This window comes from Dendropsophus ebraccatus, chromosome 1 (assembly GCF_027789765.1).
Source record: "Dendropsophus ebraccatus isolate aDenEbr1 chromosome 1, aDenEbr1.pat, whole genome shotgun sequence".
Taxonomy (NCBI): Eukaryota; Metazoa; Chordata; class Amphibia; order Anura; family Hylidae; genus Dendropsophus; species Dendropsophus ebraccatus.
In genome coordinates, this window is record NC_091454.1 from 125,824,746 (window position 1) to 125,838,686 (window position 13,941).

Consider the following 13,941-nt stretch of genomic DNA (forward strand, 5'->3'; position numbering starts at 1 on the left):
ACACTGATATACACAGTATAACTAATGTCTACAGATAGATAATACTAGTATACTCCATCCCCATACAAATGTCAGCAGGGAGTGAGAGAAAAAACACTCATGTATATGCATATGTATTCTTATTAATAATAACAATAATTGTAAGTGACGTACAATAGTTTGCGTTCATGTTCTGTTTTTATATGGTATAAATGAAAAGTTAGCTTTGTTCTGCAGGTTAGTAGAATTACCATGATACCATTTTTTTTAATGTTTTTTCCTTTACTAACTTTACACATAGGGCTAGGTTTACATGGCGTTTTCACCCCGGCATAGGACCAACAGCCCTATTGACTTAAATTGACTGGACATAGTCAATTTGCGACTACATTCTGTTCCTTTCCCCGTCCTCTTTCATAGATTCACGGCTTATAGCCTGACATGGGGCCGAAAATGTGATGTAAACCTAGCATAAGACACCCTTTAACCCTTTAAGGACCAGGCCCAAAATGACCCAGCAGACCGCCCCAATTTTCATTTTTGCGCTTTTGTTTTTTCCTCCTCCCCTTCTAAGAGCTCTAGCATTTTAATGTTTTTATCTAGAGGGCCATGTGATGGCTTGTTTTTTACAGGAATAGTTATACTGTGTAATGGCGTCTTTCATTCCATAACATGTATGATGGAATCCCAAATATATTATTTATGAAAATAAAAATTGGTGAAATTGTAAAAAAGAATGCAATATGGTAACGTTTGGGGGGTTCCTGTGTCTACATAATGCACTATATGGTAACAGCGACATGATACTATTATTCTATAGGTCAGCCCGAACACAACCATATGCAGGTTACACAGATTTTCTAATATATATATATTTTTTTTATTTTAATGAAATTATTTTGTTTTTTGCAATTATTAATAAAATGGGCCTATTGTGACTCTTATAACGGTTTTAGTTTTTCACCTACAGGACTGTATGGGGCGTCATTTTTTTGCGCCACAATCTCTTCTTTTTATTAATACCATATTTGTGTAGGGATTTTTTTTTCCTCTTTTCGTTTACGCCATTCACCTACGGCTGTGGCTGTATTCCGGTTTTTCAGGCAGTCCTCCCACTGTATCCACCCTCTGCACGGAGGTTTAAAACAGCGGGAATCATTGCCGAGAGTCCGGGTTCGTACGAACCCGAACCTCGGCAGGTTCGGACCATCCCTACTAAGGACAGTATGGCTATAGGGTATGCAAAGGAAACAAGAAGACAATAGCAGGTGGGGGTCCTGTTATAGATTTAGCATTCTGCCCCCAGGATCTGCATGGTAAAGTAGACCTTGGTTAATAACATTAGTCACAAACATTATTTGCTATAAACATTATGGTCTACTTAAAATCACCTAAAAGTGCAGGACAAACATACTGCAACAATATTTACAGTGTTGTACTGCTGATCTCAAATTTATGAGTGCTGTACAATAATATATTCAATGAAGAAATATAAATGTAACAAGGCAAAGCAAAAGGTGGACAAGAAAAACAAGTCTAACAGCAGTGCAATTCTGAGTAAGTACAGTCATGGGGAAAGATCAGAATAAAGTAAATAGAGAGCCCGGATAGGAGTTTGTTTTATCAAGCTTTTTTCTCTTCTGTCTGCCACTGCTACATCATAATGTTAGAAGACACTAAATCCATAGAATTATTTACAAAATGACCACCTCTTAGGGTAGAGTAACTCAAATGTAAATCCAGTCTAAATGTAAAGTCCCCTTTCACATGCTTAGCTGCAGATCTTAAGTTACAGGTGTGTCTGCAATGTATAAACTCAGTAACTGCCCCTGAAGGGAGACACAAGTGGCTTTTTTACATGATGACAGTACATAATAAAAACACCCAATGCTGATTTCAGAAATCACATTGTCACAGTGCTATTAACTCTACAGGAGGAATCTACAGAAGAGCGGCATTTTATATGTTGTCTCATAGGAGAGTGCATGAGAGGGATATGCCTGTTCATTGGTCATATCTGTGGCTGTCTATGCACCAAGGAAACATCTATAGAGACTAGGAGCTGTTGTCGGTTACAGCTGCAATGAATGGCAGTAAGTCTACTGGGCAGCAGGACAGGTCCCTTCTGTGGTCAAGTCACAGGTTGACACGTGGGTCAGAAGAGCACTTCTTTTAATGTACCTAAAAACCACAAAACTATGGCACCTGAACATAAAGCACAGTTAAAAGCAAGTTTGAAGGGGTACTCTGGCCATTTAAAATTTTAGTATAAGGCTATGTTCACACTACGTAAAAGTACGTCCGTTGTTGCGCCGTACTTTTGGCGCGGTGGAACAATGCCTTACTTTCAATGGGATCCCGGCTGGAGCGTATACACATCGTATATGCTCCGGCCGGGATCCCATACGGGGCCGCAAATAACTGACATGTCAGTTTTCTGTGGCCAGAATTCAGTGGCTCTCGGACGCAGAAAGCCCTGTCAGTTCACACAATGAAGCGAGCGGCTCCGGCCGCTCGCTGCACTGTGTGCTATGGGAAGCTCTGATGCGGGCGCATGCTGATGCGCCCGCATCAGAGCTCTGTGGCCGGAAAGATCATCCGGCTGGTACTTAAGTACCGGCCAAGATTATCTGGCCAGAGACCGGCCGTTCCGTGACCCGGCCGGGGTCACGGAACGGCCAGTCTCTTACGCAGTGTGAACATAGCCTAATACTGGAGATGCAAAGAAAATAAAAGTCAGCATATTCTTACCTGTTGCTCCTGTCGCTACTTTCAAAACAGCCTAGTTTTGTCAAAGTTTGCAATATACAGTCATTATTTTTTTTTTTAGTTCCCATTTTCTGACTTTTTTTTTACTCAAAAAACAGGAAACAGTCAGAAAGCAGGAGGTCCTGTGTATCCTAGGCCATCTGAGCGCTCACAGAGAGAAGGCAGTCATGTGACTGATAGACACATTGAGCTGTGACTCTCTGTACTGGCCGGAATTCCTGTGTTTAGTCTGGTTTTTTTTTTTCCAGAAAATCTGCCTTCAGACTGGACCTGGATTTCTGGTAAGTTCAGCTTTGTTTTACAGCATGATAACGGATAGCTTCCCACGTACCGTATCGCTGCGTTTTTAAAGGTGCGTCTTTAACGCTGCGTTTTTTTGGTGCGATTTTTACATGCGAATTTTGATTTTCACATGAAAATCATGTGAAAATCAAAATGCGCATGTAAAAAACTCAGCAAAAACGCAGCGTTAGGGTAGCTTCACACGTACCGTATTGCTGCATTTTTAACGGTGCGTCTTTAACGCTGCGTTTTTGCTGCGTTTTTTACATGCACGTTTTGATTTTCACATGAATATCATGTGAAAATCAAAACTTGCATGTAAAAAATCGCACCAAAAACACAGCGTTAAAGACGCACCGTTAAAAACGCAGCGATACGGTACGTGTGAAGGCACCCTTAAAGACGCACCTTTAAAAACGCACCGTTAAAAACGCGGCGATATGGTACGTGTGAAGCTACCCAACAACAAAAAATATTGTATGTACAGTGATATCTCGGTTCTGAAACTGCTTGGAACTCAAACTGTTTTTTCAAGAAAAGTTTGCTTTGGTTCTCAAACTCCTGCTCGGTTCTCAAACACTTTTCAAGCACCCAGTCTTGAAGTTCTCGGTATGGAGGGTTGTACGTGGTGAGTTTAGCACTAGTGAGGCTTCACATACTGTAAAGAGTGCAGTAAGACTGCTGGAGTGCATATACAGTACAGTAGTAGTACAGTCAGTGCACCACCATCTCCCATCCTGTACTGTATAATACTGCTGGAGTGCATATACAGTGCAGTAGTAGTACAGTCAGTGCACCACCATCTCCCATACATTACAGTGCTGGGGTGGGGGGACTCTATACAGTAAAGGATGAGTGAGGAGTTAGTGACTGCTGTACTATAATTGCTGGTTTTGTTGAATGTTTCTTGTGTATAATACACTGTACAGTATAGAGCTGTTCTGTATTGTCCTGATTAAACTGGACACTTTTCAATGTAATATATGGGTACTATAGCTAACTATTGGTGGCTGCTGGAACCAATTAAACACATTTACATTATTTCCTATGGGAAGACACTGCTCGGTTCTCAAACTGCCTTCCGGAACCAATTAAGTTCGAGAACCGAGGTACCACTGTACATTGCAACTTTATTTCACATTTACTGTTGGTTTAGATTTTGAAAGCAATAACAATAGTTTTTGGAATGTGAGAATAGCACTATAGAAACAAATGGGCACTAAGCTGCTCCGTGATTGCGCACCCACAACCATGGAAAACTTTGCGGGACGTGTGAATAAAACCTAAGTGCTTGTTTTTGTGTAGTTGTACCATTTCATATTTTACTACTTTTGCATAATAAAAGTATTTATAGATTAAGTTACAGAGCTGCAAACACTAAGGGAAAGGTCATATGGAGATAAAACTTACCATACCTTTGTTTCACCTGATGGGCATTTGTAAAGTTATAAAATTGCTCTTATCCTTTGCAGCTGAAGTGCTACAGAGGTGGCACCGAGCCACAGCACCCACTTATCTTTCCTGGCACACCCCTGCCTGATTGATGTACAGGGCTCTTTGCTGGAAGCAAGTTACCTGCAGTGGTGGATTGTTTTAGATTTTATGCAACATTGCTGCAGCATATTTTAGTGCAGAACATTAAAAGTGAGGCAGCTTTGTATGGAGGCCAAAAACATATGGCCATTTTTTTAAAATTGTTCTTACCTCAAAATGCGTTTTATAGTATAACGATGTAATAGTATTATGATATAAAAGTTGCTTTAAGGCCACATTTTTACACTGCGGTCACTGTATGCAGACAAAACTACACCCCGTGCAGTCACCAATGGCCATGCAACGTTGCCAGTATAGATCAGACCACAATGTGGGAATGCGGTGTTAGGCTAGATTCACACAATGGCTAGATTCACGCGATGATGGACTTTATTTTTACAATAGTGTCTCTACATTTGCAGTTTTGTTGAGTTTCTGTGGTTACAGAACTAGATAACATAGAAGGATACGTGTGCTGTCAGTTTTCCTTTAATTACCTCTCACTTTGAGAATCTTGTAAAAAAACAAAAACAATTTAAAACAAAAATTACTGTGGTGGTGTGGGTTTTGATTTCCCCACTGGGTTAAACAGCAGGAAAAATCTGCAACAAATATGCAGCATGTATGCAACATAAATTGATATGCTGAAGATTTCAAATCCATGCAGAGTTGAATTTCCACTATGTGTTTCATACACATTGCTGCTACTGTAAGTGTAGCAGGTTTTCCACATTTACAGAAAGCTGCATTGTGTTGCTACATATTTAATATAGTTGTGATCAAGTATATATATATATATATATATATATATATATATATATATATATATATATATATATATACATATACTTGATCACAACTATATTAAAAATAGTTGTTTTGTTTTTCTTTTACATTTTAGAAAAAAAAAGACGCTGATTCTTTTACTTCTACAGTGAAATATTTAACATAACCTTTGGCTTCCGAGAAACCAAACACAAATCTAATGAATATCAATAGCTGCAGCTGAAAAAACACCAAAACTATACATGACACTCAGCACATTGACAGCTGCTCCATTGTGATGTGAGCTGTTGCTATGTACAGGACACCCTGATAAACAAGTTTTTCTTTCACTTGTGATCAGAATAAGTATTTACTCCAGGAATTCACAATCCAACAATATAAAATTCCTGCTAATCACCTGTCAACCACAGTCCCTATATTGTGATAACAGTAAACCACTTCACTGAACACAACATTGTGCAAATCAGTGTGGAGAGGCCATCATAATGGGGGAGATTTATCAAAGGGTGTAAAATATAGACTGGTGCAAACTGCCCACAGCAACCAATCCCAGCTCAGCTTTCCTTTCACCAGAGCTATAAGCTGAGCAGTGATTGGTTGCTGTGGGCAGTTTACACCAGTCTAAATTTTACACCCTTTGATAAATCTCCCCCAATGTGTCTACAGAGCTGAGGACAATCTGTATCCCCGAAAATAAACAGGAGGTAAATTAGAATAAAATTGCTTTTCTGCATGTACCTGAAAAAGGCTTATAGAACAGACTGACGCTGGTGCGGGGATGCCGCTTTCTTTTTTGGGTTTCCATGCACAGCGCTGGTCTACTACCTAGCATTGGCTGGGCATGAAACTCTGGAGGCGGGTAGCGTGACAAAACTCCCTCCCCTCTGAGACACGGCTCCATTAGAAAAAAAAAAAAAAGGACCTAGTACGGACCTGCAAATGCACTTTTAGGCTGGGTTCACACTACGTATATTTGAGGCTGTATGTTTGAGGTTGTATAGCAACCAAAACAAGGAGTGGATTGAAAACACAGAAAGGATCTGTTCACATAATGTTGTAATTGAGTGGATGGCCGTCATTTAATGGCAAATATTTGCTGTTATTTTAAAACAACGGCTGTTATATTGAAATAATGGAAGTTATTTACCGTTATATGGCGGCCATCCACTCAATTTCACCATTGTGTGAACAGATCCTTTCTGGGTTTTCAATCCACTCCTGGTTTTGGTTGCTATGAGGACCTGACATGAGGACCAAATACAGCCTGAAATATACATAGTGTGAACCCAGCCAAAGGCTGCGTTCACAGTACGTATATTTCAGTCAGTATTGCAACCAAAACCAGGAGTGGATTAAAAACACAGAAAGGATCTGTTCACACAATGTTGAAATTGAGTGGATGTCCGCCATATAACAGTAAATAACGGCCATTATTTCAATACAACAGCCGTTGTTTTAAAATAACAGCAAATATTTGCCATTATATGACGGCCATCCACTCAATTTCAACATTGTGTGAAAAGATCCTTTCTGTGTTTTTAATCCACTCCTGGTTGGTTGCAATACTGACTGAAATATACTGACTGAAATATACATATACTGACTGAAATATACGTAGTGTGAACGCAGCCCTAAGCAGTGTTTGGAGAATTGCAGAGCACTGTAGAAGCACATCCATAGTGCGGTGAGGCTTTATAGTTAGATACAGCACTGTAAAGAGCAGAGAAATACCTGTCACAGAGAAAAAAAACTTGCAAAATTAGACAAAATAGGGTCAAATGAAAGCTGGAGATTAAGGGCTTATTCCTGTTTCATGAAAGAAGGACAGCACGGACGGGGAAGCCCTATAAAGCAGGGGTCCTCAACTGGCGGACCGCGGAGGCCAGCTGTCCGGACCCCTGGTCAGACCTCCTAACCGCCCCGGATCCGGTCCGTCTCGGGGCGGTTAGGAGGTCCCGCTCCCCACCGCACTGCCTCCCGCCCCATAGGCGTACTGTCCTTAGATGTCAGTACGCCTGTGGGGCTGGGGGCAGTGTCGGTCCGGCCCCCGGGTGATACGCGCTCTGGGGATGTCCCGGGGATTCCCCAGCAGAGCGCGCACCACAGACCTCAGTGTACGCTGCCGGCCTGTCCTTCCCGGAAGTGCAGGCCGGCGGCGTACGCTGAGGTCACTGATGCGCGCTCTGCTGGGGAATCCCCGGGACATCCCCAGAGAGCGCGTATCAGCCGGGGGCCGGACCGACGGGAAGAGACGAAGACAGCCGCAGCGGGGAACGAGGTGCTAGGTGAGTTGTGGGTTGTTTTTTTTTTTTTGTCTGGGGGCCATCTTTAAGGGGAGAGTGCACAGGGGGGCTATATACTATTGGGGGGAGAGTGCACAGGGGGGCTATATACTATTGGGGGGAGAGTGCACAGGGGGGCTATATACTATTGGGGGGAGAGTGCACAGGGGGGCTATATACTGTTGGGGGGGAGAGTGCACAGGGGGGCTATATACTGTTGGGGGGAGAGTGCACAGGGGGGCTATATACTATTGGGGGGAGAGTGCACAGGGGGGCTATATACTATTGGGGGGAGAGTGCACAGGGGGGCTATATACTATTGGGGGGAGAGTGCACAGGGGGGCTATATACTGTTGGGGGGAGAGTGCACAGGGGGGCTATATACTGTTGGGGGGAGAGTGCACAGGGGGGCTATATACTATTGGGGGGAGAGTGCACAGGGGGGCTATATACTACTGGGGGGAGAGTGCACAGGGGGGCTATATACTACTGGGGGGAGCTCACAGGGGCCAATATACTAAAGGGGGAGAGCACAGGGGGCTATATACTACTTGGGGGGCTAAATACTACTGGGGGAGCTCACATGGGGGCTATATACTACTGGGGGGGCTATATACTACTGGGGGGAGCTCAGAGGGGGCTATATACCACAGAGGGAGAGTGCACAGGGGGCTATATACTACTGGGGGAGCTCACAGGGGGCTATATACTACAGGGGGAGAGCACAGGGGGGCTATATACTACTGGGGCGACCTCACAGGAAGGCTACATACTACTTGGGGAGAGCACAGGAGCTATATACTACTGGGGGGACCTCACAGGGGGCTATTTACTACTTGGGGATAGCACAGGGGGGCTATATACTACTGGGGGAAGCTCACAGGGGGGCTATATACTACTGGGGGGAGCTCACAGGGGGGGCTATATACTACTTGGGGGAGCTCACAGGGGGCTATATACTACAGGAGGAGAGCACAGGGGGCTATATACTACTGGGGGTAGCTCACAGGGGGCTATATACTACTGGGGGGAGCTCACAGGGGGCTATATACTACTGGGGGGACCTCACAGGGGGCTATTTACTACTTGGGGATAGCACAGGGGGGCTATATACTACTGGGGGAAGCTCACAGGGGGGCTATATACTACTGGGGGGAGCTCACAGGGGGGGCTATATACTACTGGGGGGAGCTCACAGGGGGCTATATACTACAGGAGGAGAGCACAGGGGGCTATATACTACTGGGGGTAGCTCACAGGGGGCTATATACTACTGGGGGGAGCTCACAGGGGCTATATACTACTGGGGGGAGCTCAGAGGGGGCTATATACCACAGAGGGAGAGTGCACAGGGGGCTATATACTACTGGGGGGAGCGCACAGGGGGGGCTATATACTACTGGGGGAGCTCACAGGGGGCTATATACTACAGGGGGAGAGCACAGGGGGGCTATATACTACTGGGGCGACCTCACAGGAAGGCTACATACTACTTGGGGAGAGCACAGGAGCTATATACTACTGGGGGGACCTCACAGGGGGCTATTTACTACTTGGGGATAGCACAGGGGGGCTATATACTACTGGGGGAAGCTCACAGGGGGGCTATATACTACTGGGGGGAGCTCACAGGGGGGGGCTATATACTACTGGGGGAGCTCACAGGGGGCTATATACTACAGGAGGAGAGCACAGGGGGCTATATACTACTGGGGGTAGCTCACAGGGGGCTATATACTACTGGGGGGAGCTCACAGGGGGCTATATACTACTGGGGGGAGCTCACAGGGGGCTATATACTACTGGGGGGAGCTCACAGGGGGCTATATACTACAGGGGGAGAGCACAGGGGGGGCTATATACTACTGGGGGAGCTCACAGGGGGCTATATACTACAGGGGGAGAGCACACAGGGGGGCTATATACTACTGGGGGAGCAACAGGGGGCTATACACTACTGGGGGAGAGCACACAGGGGGTCTATACACTACTGGGGGAGCAATGGGGGGGGGGTTATATACTACCAGGGCAGTCACCCCCTTTGTACCTAATATCAAAGGGCTGTTGAGAGAGAAAAAAAATGCCAGTTTTCCTGCTAATAAGCAGCAATTCTGTATGTAAATAGTTGAACGTTTGTGAAAATTAACAAAACACGTTTCCTATTGATGTTCAGCTCGGACCTTCACCTGACAATAGACCCCGGTAAGTGGACCCTCACTAAATGTTGTTGAGTACCCCTGCTATAGAGGATACTTTCCCCATGCGTCATGATGTATCAATATCATGCCGGGAGTGGGTAAAGTATTTAAATATTTCTAGCACTATAATGACATGGTGCCGCTCCTCTTCAAGTGCCTGGAAAAGCTACATTTGTGTTTGCTTCATGCTTTTCAAAAACACATCTATATTAATATGCAGGCTTCGTTATGCAAGTACATACATCTATGGCAGTGCTGTGAAGCACCATAGTAACAACATCCGCACTGCATTGTTCAATATGTCAGCCTGGTATTATGGTTACATAAAACATAGTTATGACAGTGTTTCTGTGGATGTTCTATTCACTCAAAATAAGAAATAAAACACACTGCAGGAATACTGTTACATGGGATCATTTTGTTTAATTTACTGTAAGCTAGTTGTATAAATTTTTTGTGTCATTTAGAGAGTATTTTTGAGCAAATAATAATTCAAAATGTAGCCTTTTTATAGAACCAGTAAATAATAGAAAAGATCTCCATCATTTATAGGATATGAAAAATGCATATATTCCTGTATAAACAATGTATAACTAAAGCATGAGGAAAATAACTAATTATGCAAACACATATCTGTTGCAGTTCTGTAGTGGCTAGACACACCTGCCCACACTGCACCACCCCCACCACAAAAGGCAACAGTGCTGATACATAGCGCTCTCCTTGACATCGCCACAATTTGTCAGCCACCATTTCTTTCTAGTCCCTTGTCCAGTGTAGAGGGAGAGCACTAGGTATCAGCCACTGTTGCCTTCAGTGGTTGTGTTATAGTGTGCGCAAGTGTGTCAATTCAATAGAGAACTGTAAATTGTACAGTGACAAGCCCATACTACTCATCCAGTCATTGTGCCTCAGCATAAACGCCACAGGCCTAATTTCATCTTCATGGACAATGGTGCTTTAGCCAGTAGAGGTCACATCATTAGGAAATGGCTGCTGGAGACTAGGGCACTTCAAATGTAGTGACCTGCACTTTCTCCAGACCTGAATCCCATGGGATCAGCTGAGTTGCTGTGTAGAGGCTGGTAACTGCACCCCAGAACCTCAGTGACCTAAGGGCCACTGCTCAAGAAGAGTGGGATACCATGCCTCAGCAGTCAGTAAGTCGACTTGTAAACACCATGAGACATCAATGTTAGAGTAGCTTCACACGTACTGGATCCGCAGCGGATTTCACGCTGCAAGTTTGCAGCGAAATCCGCTGCGGATCCTGGTAGTGTGAAGGTCTATGGGGTTACATATCAGCAGCGGAATTTTCACTCCACTGCGGATATGTAAGCCAGCCCTTTTAAGCCCCTGCTGCCCGGAGCACACATTACCTGCCCGGCGCCGCAGCTGTGTGTGAGGCTCCCGGCTCCCCTCGCACACTGCCGCTATCTCTTATGGGCTCCCTGAACGATCTAAAGATTGTCCAGTTGGCCCCCCGCTCTTACCTGCTCGCTGTCAGCGTGTGTAGTAGCAAGCACTGATCTGACAGGTCTGCGCTCACTTGTTCCTTCAGGATTCGGCCCGTGTAATAGGGGCTTTACTGTAGATTTACCAGCAACATCTGCTGGAAGTTTGTTCTAAAGAAAGACTACTCTTTCAGTTAAAGGAGAAGTCAGACAAAAATTTTCATTAAAGTATTGTATTGCCCCCCAAAAGTTATAGAAATCACCAATATACACTTATTACAGGAAATGCTTATAGTGATTTTTTTCCCTGCACTTCCTACTACATCAAGGCTTCACTTCCTGGATAAAATGGTGATGTCACGACCCAACTCCCAGAGCTGTGCGGGCTGTGGCTGCTGGAGAGGAACACAGGGCACTGGAGGGACACTGCGCATCCCCCTGCCATCATCCTCTCCAGTAGCCACAGCCCGCACAGCTCTGGGAGTCGGGTCGTGACATCACCATGTTATCCAGGAAGTGAAGCCTTGATGCAGTAGTAAGTGCAGGGAAAAAAAGAACTTTATAAGCATTTCCCGTAATAAGTGTATATTGGGGATTTGCATAACTTTTGGAGGACAATACAATACTTCAATAAAAATTTCCTCTGGACTTCTCCTTTAAGTCTTATTTTGTCATGAGTCCTTCCTAGGGTTGTTCTGAAGCTGGGACTGTGGAAGCAGGATAATAATGCTGGGCTCTGTAGGGAGAGCACATGGAGCAGGGATAATGAACATAAGATACAGATTTAGCAGGGACTGTCCTCGGCAATGAGCTATAAACATTACATTAGGGACTGTTTGATCAGTTACGTGTGTAAAGAGGGAATTATTATGTTGTGCAATGTACTTTCTTAGGGAGCAACCTTGAAAACATTTCCCAGTCCCTTTGTCCAGGATAAAACATGCTCACTATGGGCAGATATAAGGAGCCGTCCCTATAGTCTATGGCACAGCATGTGGGGACCTGGTAGTAGGGTCTTTGCATCATGGCCCTCATAGAGATCCCATCTTGCTGCAGCAGTGCCCTATGGCTTCCCACCATCATACTCCCCATAGGGCGCCCTAGTACAGTTCCCCCGCCATGTTTCCCCTTCTCCCTCACAGACTGCTCCCCACATTTCCCCATGCCTCCCGCACACTGTTCTCTCTGTATCCCCCCCCTTCCTGTGGCTCCCCGTCCGCACACAGCGCTGCCCTCGGAGCAGGCCCCGCCCCTTCCTGCCCGGTCACGTGCTCCCCCTGGCTGTAGCGTTGCTGTGTTCCTGATCCTGGTATCTGTGAGGCGCCGTCCTGCTCGCTAAGTGCCCGGACTGAAAACAGGAAGTGAGTATGAGGCCCGGCCCTATGACAGGCAGCCCGAGCCGCTTACAGGCACTGAGCGTACATGTCAGGGAGGGAGCCGAGCCCCGCATAGCGCCGGGTTACAGAGCTGCTGGCTGTGCACGTAGGATAGATAGGAGCGCTCTGTGCCGCCATATGTCTGCCCTCTCAGCTGCTGTGTGTGGGGGCAGCACGAAGGGCTCCTCGTCTGACTGCCCGGTGTCCGATCTCATTACAACTTCTCACTAGGGATCGTGCAGACACGGGGCGGCTGCGGGAGAGACAGGGGCTGCGGTTATACTGCCCCCCACCAGCTGATGGAGCTCAGAGGGGACGTGCTGTCCATCAGCTGCTGAGTGACTGCTCCACACATTAGGGGGTCTCACCACGGCCAGAACCCCCTTATTTTCTGACAGTAAGCAGAAATCCACCTCAGCGCAGGCCCCAGTGCACTGCCATGGGGTGCCCACATGGGGGCCCTTACTGTTAGTGCCTCAATAATTCAGAGAAAGATCCCGGCACTCACCACTAAACCATAATGGAACCGAATAAAACTGCATGATGATGAAAGTGGTGAGTGCTGGGATCTTTCTCTGAATTACTGTACTGGGACTACGTTCTTTTTCTCGTGCACCACCTGCATACAGTGCCACTCTGATCCTTTTCCACCTACTGTTAGTGCCCACCTGATCCCTTACAGATGCCCCCTAGCTGTTGGCACTATGTGTTATACTGGCATTACAGCCTATAGATCACTGCCTGTGCATCAGAACAGTATACAACAGCATACACACACTCATTGCATAAACATATTCTTATACGTTGGCTCCTTCTCCAAGCAAGTACAGTACAGTTTTTTTTTTAGTTTTTTTTTTTATCAGACGCTTAAGTGTGTCCACCTGTGCGTTGGAGTCCTGCAAGGAAAACTATGCCCAGATACGAAGAGAATGTAGTCATAGATTGTATACATCAGTCAGGGAATGGTCTCCATTGTAAATATATGGAGGCCATCTCCAACTGAGAAATGGAGATTGGAAAGAGCCGGGAGGTGAAATGCTGAGCGGAACCTTTCTCCTGGCTCTGTCTAATGATCATGGGGATATAAAACCCCAATGTCTGGGAGACATGTCAAAATGTTATACTGATGGGTATAAAGGTCATATGAGACTCGGCCATACCCGCTGCCAGTCTGAGGTGTATGGGGCTTTCCTGATGTCATAGGTGTTGGGTGTGATGGAAAATCATGGCTGACCCTCTGGTTAAAGTGAATGTACTGTCAGGCCCGTGCTGGAGGCAGGCC

General features: G+C 45.5%; 1 protein-coding gene across 3 annotated transcripts in view; it reads left to right on the forward strand.

The window, feature by feature from the left end:
• Positions 1 to 12,560: 12,560 nt before the first annotated feature.
• DMTF1 (cyclin D binding myb like transcription factor 1) overlaps positions 12,561 to 13,941 on the forward strand; it is a 32,304-nt gene continuing 30,923 nt past the window's right edge. The window contains exon 1 of one of the 3 annotated variants that reach the window (XM_069978439.1): positions 12,561 to 12,644. The gene's annotated coding sequence lies outside the window, so the exon portion shown is untranslated. Of the gene's footprint in view, positions 12,645 to 12,739; positions 12,766 to 12,808; positions 13,057 to 13,941 lie in introns of those variants that run through there. The other 2 variants (XM_069978454.1, XM_069978447.1) reach the window with 2 other exon arrangements.